Raw genomic sequence first — 9,870 nt, 5'->3', positions numbered from 1 at the left:
AGGTATAGTAAGGGAACGTTTTGTTCTTTCGTCCTTCTGCCTTATAGCCCATGAACACAGGGTGAATAACTGGCATCCCGCTGTCCCAGAGCAGCAGCCCTTTTAATTGTGTGCCTGTTTGTTTGGCAACAAGGCTTCCTTCAGCTCTTGGAAGAACAACTTGAAAGCACCTCGAAACCCTCTCTGTGCCTTTTCAGCGAGTTTGCGGCTGTGGCGCTTTCCCCTGTGAAAGAGGACTTCGGGCCAGCCCACTCTGCATTCATGCAGAGGTTGAACAGGCACAGAAAGCAGGCGATGGCGACAAATATGTAGCTGGGGACATTCCAAAGCAGCGTGGGCAAAGCACTGTGGGGAGAGTCTGGGAGCAGCATGATGGGGAGATGAGCTTGGGTAAACAGGGGCCTCAGGGGACCTGGACTGAGCTCCCGGCAGCACTCCAGCCATGGCACCGAGCACCCCTTTCTCCCCCTTCCCCACCACAGAGCAGAGCTGTGAGGCAGAGACTGTTAGCAGCAGCAGTGAGGTTTCATGGAGCGAGGAGCAATCCTGGCCCCATTCCTGTGGGAAGACGGGGGGGGAAGGGTGGCGGGAACAAAAAATCCCTCAGAGTATTTCTATTTTAATTAAACTGCTGTCATGTCTGACACTCTCATTTGAATCTACAACCATTCACAGCTGGCATCTGTCAAGTATTTCAAGCCCAGCTTTCTAGAGATAACCCATAAACCTCCCTACTCCAGCAGAGAGCTGGGAAACAAAAGGCTCTTTAACATGCAGACGGTGATGCCCTTGCTCAGGTTCCTCCCAGACACTGGTCTCAGGGAAACCAGGTGGAAAACAGGGCAGAGGAGGCAGGAACTGCCAGACTGCATCAGGTGTGAGATGAGTCCTGCGAGGCGGGGAGGGAGCCGAGGAAGGAGTGAGAATCCCACAGTAAACAGACAGAAAACGTGTCATCTCCCAGTTCAGGCCTCAAAACAATCTCTAGTTTGGAAGTTGGTTGAAATCAAAGTGTGAGGGAGAGACATTAGTTCTGAATATTACTATGCAGATACAGCAGTCACTTTTCAAAATATCAACAAGATTTTGACCTCAGTGTTTTCCTCCGGCAAGGAGCTCAGCAGACTAAGCCAGGAGCTGACCCTGATCGGAGCTTGAAGATGAATAGCAAAGAAGATTCCCATAAACTGTCTCGTCTGCTCTGTGCAAGCAAACAAAAAGCTATGCAGTGAAAGAAGCAGTAGCTTGTCAAGAGAGGTGCCACAAGATGAGGCTTAGGCTACCTCTGACAAAACAGAGTCCTTTCCATATTGGACATGGCACCCTCTCACTAGTCGTTTCCTAGCTCATCCCTGGAAAACCACGTAACTCTGGGATTGCCAGGTGATGCATGAGCCTCTGCCCAGAGCAGAAGTGCTACAGGAAAGCACCACCACCCTCGTCCTTCCGTGTTCCCGCTAGGTACTACAGTCTGTGGCCAGGAGGGCTGCTCTGCAGGCTTGCTCCCTGGAGAGCATCCTACTAAAGATCTCTTTACCCCAACTTACTACCAGGCAGGAAAGCAGTACAGAGCCCTTTAGGCAAGGCAGAGCACTGCTGCTGTACCCCGGGAGGGAAGAGGCCACATGCAGAGAAAGCAGAGGCAGGTGTGGTACCACATGTGGTGGGATGGACACAGTGGGGTCAGCCACAAGCTCTCACCCTCTGACAGTGCTTTGCTCTCTTATAGCACATCCCACCAGCAGCAGGCTGAAAGCACAGCAGTTCTGCCTGTTGCCATTCCGCCATCATCCAAAACTCAGGGCACACTGCCCGTAGAGAAGATGCTGGAGCTCAGCTTTCTCCTGCCTCCTCACGCTTAGCGGGTTGCTGGGGCGAAGGGGACTGCCAGGCAAGAGCAAACTGGGTCAAAGCAGGGTCTTGCATGCTGATCCCACCCCAAATGTCAGGTCTGGGGGTACCTGCAGTGGGGTCTGTGAATATCCTGTGTTCCTTCTCACCTGTAATACCATGTTTTATGCCCATGGTTGAACTTTCTAGGAGTCCTTGTCCTAACAAAGCTTCCTTTCTCCTGCAGGAGCTACAATGATAGCTGTTTCCTGGATTCTCCCCTCTATCCAGAATTAGCCGATGTCCAGTGGTATGGGCAGGAAAAAGCCAAGCCTGGGACTCTAGTGTGAACCCCTGACCTCAAGTTAATCACATCAATGCCATTCTGAGATCACCTCACTGCCTCTCATTTGCCTTACCCAGATGCACTGTCACCCAGCACCAGCTTCAACTCTAAGCACTTTTCTCACGATGCAATTCAAGGCAACATTAACAGAACACTGGCCCTGAGACATCCACCGCCACAGCGACGGACCACAACATATCCCATTGCCAGACTGGTGCATGTCCCTCCCGCAGCCCACAGGGCAGCGGGTGCAAATGAGCAGCCATCGTAATAGTCAGTTGGCAATTTAAAAATTGATTTTCCTTTGAAATGATGGAAGCCTTTCAAGGCTTACATCAAATCATATTGTTCTGCGGCATGTAACAGCAGCAAGCTTTCCATGACCTGCAATCTGAAGCCAACAGAGCATTAGTTTAAAGGGGGGGAGGGGGGGATAAAAACAGTCAGAGGCTGAGAAATGGATATCATAGTCCTGAAAGTGCATCTGTTATGACACAGTAAAATCCCTTCACTTCAAAGATGTGTCAGTCTTGCAGTCAGCTCTGCACTGCCAAAGATCGCCACACCAATGTTGGCAGGATGAGTTTGCTCAGCAAGTTCTAGCTACAAGAACATCTCTCTTGTGTAACTCAATGGCAGACACGACCACCTCCTGCAAAACATCATTTCCTTCTTCGCTTCGAGCCCACCAAACATGCAAGTAAAGTAACCCAACGTGCTGAAGACACACTGGAGGTCTGGGCTGGTATCACAGTATCGCTGTCTACAAGCTACTATTAAACTGGACAAACAAGGTTTACAAAGGCATTATCTGAAGTTATCTAAAGCAGAGGCAAGTACTGCTACTCACAGCATCTCTGTGGCTGGCACAGGTTGCACACCAATACATAGAGAGGTTGGGGTTGTGCTGGTTTTGCTTTTTTTAATACTCTGATGAAGATCAAAATTGCCAAAAAAACCTTTCTACAAACAGATACAGCCAATAAATTCTAAACTATTTCTGCACAAAGCGTTAACGTGAAATCAAAGGGAAAGCACATCGCAATGTAATTGACATGGTAAAGCTGCATTAACATATCTGTTCCACTCATCTTCCCTTCGTTAGCACCAGTGTAGCAAAGGGCTCGTCACCCACTGTATCGCTGTGTGGGAGAACCGGTCTGTCGGGAAACGGAAAGGCTCCGCCGCTGGGTTGAACAACCAGCAGACCAGGCAAATCTTCCCATTGCAAGAAGCGACCACAAGAAAGAGAAGCGATTAAATTAGATGTTGGACACAAGCGAGAGCTGCCGGCTGATACCAAAAGGAATCGTCCAAGAGCGTCATGGAAAGAGCTGCAAGTTTACACTTACTCTTGAGCAATGCTTTATACACGTCAAGCCATGGAACTTTAAAAGGCCTCAAAGACACTTTTGTAACAAACAAGTGCACAATCTAGGTGGATGTTGAAGCTGGCACGTCTAGGCTTCACTGCGGTGCTATGCTGTTTTTATTGCCACTAGATGGGGGGAGGTACCCGGCCTTCCCCCGTTTGTGCGTGCAAACGATGATTTCCTATGGGAAAGGCATTAAAAGAAACGGCTGGAGGGGGTTACTTTGTGAAAAGCAGAAACTGAAGTTAGCTTTAGTTAAAGGAAAAAAGAAGAAGAAAAAAAAGTGCGAGTGTGTGTGCGTGTGTGTGTTCCAAGAATAACAATAGCGTCTACCAGACAAAGTAGGGCGAAACGTTGAAAATTAAACACCGCGACTTGGGGGGCTGCCACACCTTTTGGTATTAAGATTGCTGGAAAACTGCATTCCAGGCTTTAAAAGAGAATGGGTTCTTCGTAATTAGGCTTGGAAAGATGACGGGGTTTCTAAAACTTAATGCAAGCGGCACATGCAAATACCTTTCTGCAACACGCATTAGCAATGTTTGCTTCGGCTCTCTGCGCTTTGCCTGCTGTGCTGCTGTCTCGCATCACTGGAAAGGCAGAGGAGGTGGCCTTGCAGGGACGAGGACAGCGGTGGGCAGCAAAGGCCGGTCTTTGTCCAGGGAAATCCGCAGCAGAGCCAGGAAGGAAACTCTTTCATGTTCACACATGAAGCATAAAGGAATTATTCCTCTGTAAAAAAAAAAAAAAAAAAAAAAAAAAGAGCATACTTTTTTATACTGGCAAGGGGTTTTTAGAGTGAGCCATGCAAGCCACACACTTCTGGACCTCCACGAAGAATTACTGCAGGAGTACACCCCCTTTGACAGTAACTGAAGCCTCCTAACCGAATGCTGGAAGAACAGACAGCGGTGAGACTGCACTCTATCTGGACGTGCAAAATACTGTTTTCACCATCTCTTTGTGCTTTGGGGTCTTTAACATGGGAATTAGTTCAAGCTCCTAATTGGATTTTTAGCTGGATAAGAGATAGTACCGATTAGTGACATTGACTGATAAGATTCGGTAGCTAAAGTGAAAGGATTAAATAAGGACCAAATTAAGCAGCAGCAAGTAATTTAGCCCACAGATTTTTAGGGGCTCTGAGCAACTGTCTGTTTTCTTTTTAATTTCCCTGGTAAGTGGTTTTGGGTTGGTTGTTTTTTCTGTGTACCTTCTTTTAATTAAAAAGAATTCAACAACAGTGGCACTATGAGGCCTCTGGGCACTACAGGAAGAAACATTAATTCCTCCAAGACCAGATCTGCAGTTTTGCAGCAAAGGTTAAAAGGTGGCAGCCCTGAAATTAGGAGAAAAAAAAAAAAATGGTTAGCCTGAATTGCAAACAGGCTGGAGTAGAGAAAAAGCTTTCTAGAAACGGATCGAGTTCTGCTTTGAGTTCTGCTTTTCTGTTTTGCAATCAAGGCACACGTGAGCAGCCAGTCTGGTAGTAAAGACAGATTAAGTAAAACAGGTTTTACTGTTTAGCTCAATTCAATTAAACACAAATGTACATAAAATGTTAATCATATGAGATTAACATATTTAAGTATAATGTGGAGGGGTATATACATAGCTATTATATACAAGCACTTGACTACCAACTTAACCTCTCCTTTACTTTTTTTTATTTTTCAAGGCTCCATCTGACATAAAGCCACAATCGCGTTCTTAGTCTACATGTCCGACGCTCCCTCTGCTCAGCCAGGAGCCGGGTGTACGGTCTGCGCACCGGGCGGCGCTGGGAGGCAGGGTTTATTTTTAAATGATATTATATGCAGTCGAGTGTTGAAAAATGTTGAAACAGTCCAATTTGTTTTCACTCTGTATTAGTTTTAGTTTCAGGCATAGCCGATCCCCCATTCAGGTGCTATCAGATGACCAGTTACTGCTTAGTTAACTAGATGTAAAGTTTTACATATATATTAATGTCAATAGTTTTATTACAAGTTGTGTAAAATGGACTCTCTAGTTTAAAAAAAAGGAAAAAAAAGAAGAAAAAAAATTAGGTCTCTCCTGAAATTGACTTTAGAGCATGGAAAATGATTTTACTGGATTCTGTTCAACTGTAATCAAGGAAAAAATATGTATGTTGTAGAAAAAGTTGCAGAATTAAAAAGATCTGCTTTTAATTTATTCTTTTTGTATTAAGAATTTGTATAGTTACCTTTACATTTTGCAAAACGGTGTTGTCAACACTTCCTTATTAAAGCATTTTCAAAATGAAGCCTTGCAGTGGTCTTTTCAGGAGGGCACAGCGCCCGGGGGTCTCCTTACTGTAGTGACCGCACCGCCCCCTCTGCCAGACGCTCGGTCCAGATGTGTGCACAGCTGGCCAAGGTTTCCAGGAGGGACCCACTCCTCCGCTGCCGGGGAGCCTGACTGCTGGAGATGCCGGGCATTCTCCCTGAAAAGCCCGTCTTTCAGAGACCCCTCGGGATTCAGTGCTGGCCACGCACAGATCCCTGCTCGCCCCATCACCTGTGCTCTCCAGCACCAGCCAGAGCTGCAGCACACCCACAGCAGCAGAAAACAAAGTCACAAAAATAGTATTTACTTCTAACGCGTGTAATAGTACTTACTTCTAATGCATGTAACTTAATAACTAAAATTAACGCTCGCTTATACAGATTGGGTGCTAAGGAGCAGGAGGCTGCCCGCAGCAATGCCAAGGCCCATAGGACAGGCTCGGGCTCACCCCTGGTGCTCCTTGGAACTGTCTGCTCCTCGGGTTGAATTCCTGAAGAAACCCCGGGTTTAGTCTGTGTTGCCGAGGCAGCAGCACCAAGAACCCACCCCGACAGATACTGCTGTAGCTCAGGAGGGCCTTTGCCGGCAGCCAGCCCCTGCACGGGGTTGATGCCATGAAATGTCACCGTTTCCCCCTCTGTGGGTAGTGGTGACCCCCACGGCTGCCAGCAGCCCCTCCAAAACAGCAGGCAGTTTGGAACAGCCACACACTCCCCACCTGGGGCCCGTCCACACTGCCCAGTGCAGTTCCTACCCCTTCTTCCCATTTATTCCCACTGTCCAGAGAGCTCCTTTCCACCTCAACATCTCTTGTATCATCCACCCGCCCCGACCCTCCCCCCGCAACGCCACAAGGAGCCACCAGTGGCACCACCCCAGAGCCAGACCACCCCGACCACCACCCAGCACCACTGCACGGGGGACAATCTCGTGTAGTAAACCCCAAAAAAAGTTTGGGATGGGACAAAATGGCAATGATGACATTTTTCAGATGTCCCCGTAACTCTGGGACCTTGGCTCAGATTTATGGCCAGTGGCTCCGATACTGCTGCTGACACCGCTTCAAGCTCTACACCACCATCAGGAGCAGCTTTCCTGACAGTCATCTCCAGACGTGATACCGGCGCTGACCCCCCTCGTACCAGCTCTACTCACAGGCACTGCACCGTGTGCTCATCCCCTGGGTCTGGGAGCCAGGGCCCTCTCTCCCCCGTGAGAAGCAAAACCATTTACATCTCAGCCAAGTTCAATTCTTTGGGCAAGACTGGATCTATAATGGAGGTTATACGGCAGGTAGCAGGAGAGGAACCCAGTTCCTCCATCAAAATTAACTGATCCCACATAGATCTACCCTAACAGCCTTTCCAGTAGTACAGACAAATAGCAAAAAAGGAATTAAAGGCATTTAACTACCATCAGGCATGATAATACCAGTACAAGGCAGGTATTGTGTACCCACCTGAGTCCAGCTTTGGAGTCCTCAGCACAAGAAGTACATGGACCTGTTAGAGCGAGTCCAGAGGAGATTTTAAAAATGCTCCAAGGCCTGGAGCACCTCTGCTATGAGGACAGGCTGAGTGTTGGGGTTGTTCGGCCTGGAGAAGAGAAGGCTCCAGAGAGACCTTATAGCCCCTTCCAGTACCTAAGGGGCCTAGAGGAAAGCTGGAGAGGGACTTTTTGCAAGGGCATGTAGTGATAGGATGAGGGGTAATGCCTTCAAACTGAAAGAGGGGAGATTTAGGATATTAAGAAGAAATTTTTCACTCTGAGGGTGGTGAGGCACTGGCCCAGGTTGCCCAGAGAAGCTGTGGCTGCCCCATCCCTGGAGGTGTTCAAGGCCAGGCTGGATGAGGCTTTGAGCAACCTGGTCTGGTGGGAGGTGTCCCTGCCCGTGGCAGGGGGTGTTGGAATGAGATGGTCTTTAAGGTCCCTTCCAACATAAACCTTTCTATGATACTTTGAGATCACCACCTCGCACAGCCCCTTCCACCACTGGGCCAGGGGAGGGGTGGGGGAATGCAACAAATGACCGAGAGCACTGAAGTCCCAAAAACACTCCAGACATTGCTATGGTGAATGCATGACTTCATCCTAAGGCTACAAGTCTTTGGATTCAGCAGAGTTATTTCCGCCTAATGCAAGAATTATCAGAAATAAACATCTGGAGAAGCCCAGAGGGAAAAGTCTAAATCGCTAAACTGAAACATACCCTCCCCACAAAACCTGTCAGGCAGTGTGACAGCTGCGCCACACCCACTCGTCCCTTAACTAGACTCGGGTGGGTTTGGGATTTTTTTGGCTATAAGACATTATTAACTATTTGATCACGGTCTGGTAGCTGTAATTTGGGGCCATACAGCTGCAAAGAGCCTCCAACCGATGATGAAAAGCAGCTGCCCTAACAGTGTCCCCCCCCTGGCTTGCGATCCCCTGAGGACTGGAGCTGGCTCTCACGTGCCGGACAGCTGGAAACTCTTACACAGAAATGCCGTGAGAAAGTACTTCTCAGTTCCTCGGTTCCCCATGCAGCACCATTCCACAAATTGCAAGGGGATAAAGTTCTTCCGTCATGGGATTCATTCAGGCAGGGCGGCTGTATTTCAGGGACTGTCAGCAAGGAGGCACGTTGCTTAAATTACATTCTTCAAAACCTGGTCAGACTAAAACATTCCAACCCCAAATTCACGTCCCTACAGGAGGCGCATCCCCACTCAAACCAGTGCTCAGGGTACCAGTAAAACTCTCCTCAATAATTAGCTCTAAAGTGGGAAGGAAAAATCTATCTAATATTATTATAGATGCTCTAAGGAATCCAGTTCCTTCTAAAGCAGACATTACAATGCTCCTTAAACCATCCCCTGGCTACTCACTTGCTGCACTTTCCAGGGAAGTTACAGCTCTTCTAAACCAGGGACAATATTGTCCCTCAATTATTTAAAGAGTTCAAAACTAAGGTCAGGACAAAGATTTAGAAACAGCTCCGGAAATCATCTGTGTGGGGAGAGGGATGAAGTTGCGGTGTTGTAAATGTTTCCTGTTGTAATAACGCCTCCGAAGAATATCCGTATAGAGCACTGCAAAAAAATCACTAGACACTACTGCTAATGAAACTCTTCCCTGCTCTTGCCATCTGCCCAGCTTCTCCCCACAAATCCCTGTCTGTTCCCCGAGGCCCCTCCCCCAGCACCACTTAGGTCTCATCAGCCTCATTTTTATTACTTCTAAACTGTTTAAGCTCTTGACATTTTCTCTGGGGTCAGACACTCCAGACTGAAAAACTCCTGTGTCCAAAGAGGCACTTCAGAATCCAGAAAGTCTCCAGAAGAACCCGAAGTTCCTCAAGATACTCCTCCGAACTCACTGCCAGTACAAACCCCCCAGCATCGCGGTGCCAGGGGACACAGTGAGTACCCACAGATGGGTAACTCCTTCAGAAGAGGGCACCCGCTTCCAGTCGAGGTGAGGACTCGGACAAACCAGCACACTGAATATTGGCACGTTTCTTCAGGCAGTGGTTCTGCTCACATCCTACCAGGCCTATCGCCGCGGCAGCTCAATGGTTACAAGCCCACAGCCCACACGTGCCAGACGCACCGGAAGACCTGCTGCCTCACAGGAGCGGTAATAGCATACCAGATCCAAACACCTGGTGGAATCCAACCCCGGGCAGCCAGCACCAGACGCAACCCTCCCCGTGGACTGCACAGAAAAGGCTTCTCCAGAGGCAGCGGAGCGGGCTCCATATCAGCTCTATGGGGTCTGTGGGGCCAGGCAGACGGGAGGTCTGGATTCTCGCAAACGTGGGTAGTGGCACTTATTAGCAGCCACAGCAACGATCAACGGTTTGTTTGGAGCTTCACTGTAGGTCCTGGTAAGGCCTTCTCTAAGGACCTGCAGAGGTACTGCTGGTCTTGTAATTAAAAAAACTGCACGATTTCAGCCTAAGACTTTCAACCTGCATCATTAACCAAGTTTCAGTATTTCACTCTTTACACAGAATTAGACATCATCGTTCCTGTGAGTTTCTTCACC

The sequence above is a fragment of the Vanellus vanellus genome (genome assembly GCF_965231255.1).
Source record: "Vanellus vanellus genome assembly, chromosome: 1".
NCBI lineage: Eukaryota > Metazoa > Chordata > Aves > Charadriiformes > Charadriidae > Vanellus > Vanellus vanellus.
Note: the sequence above shows the minus strand (reverse complement) of the source record.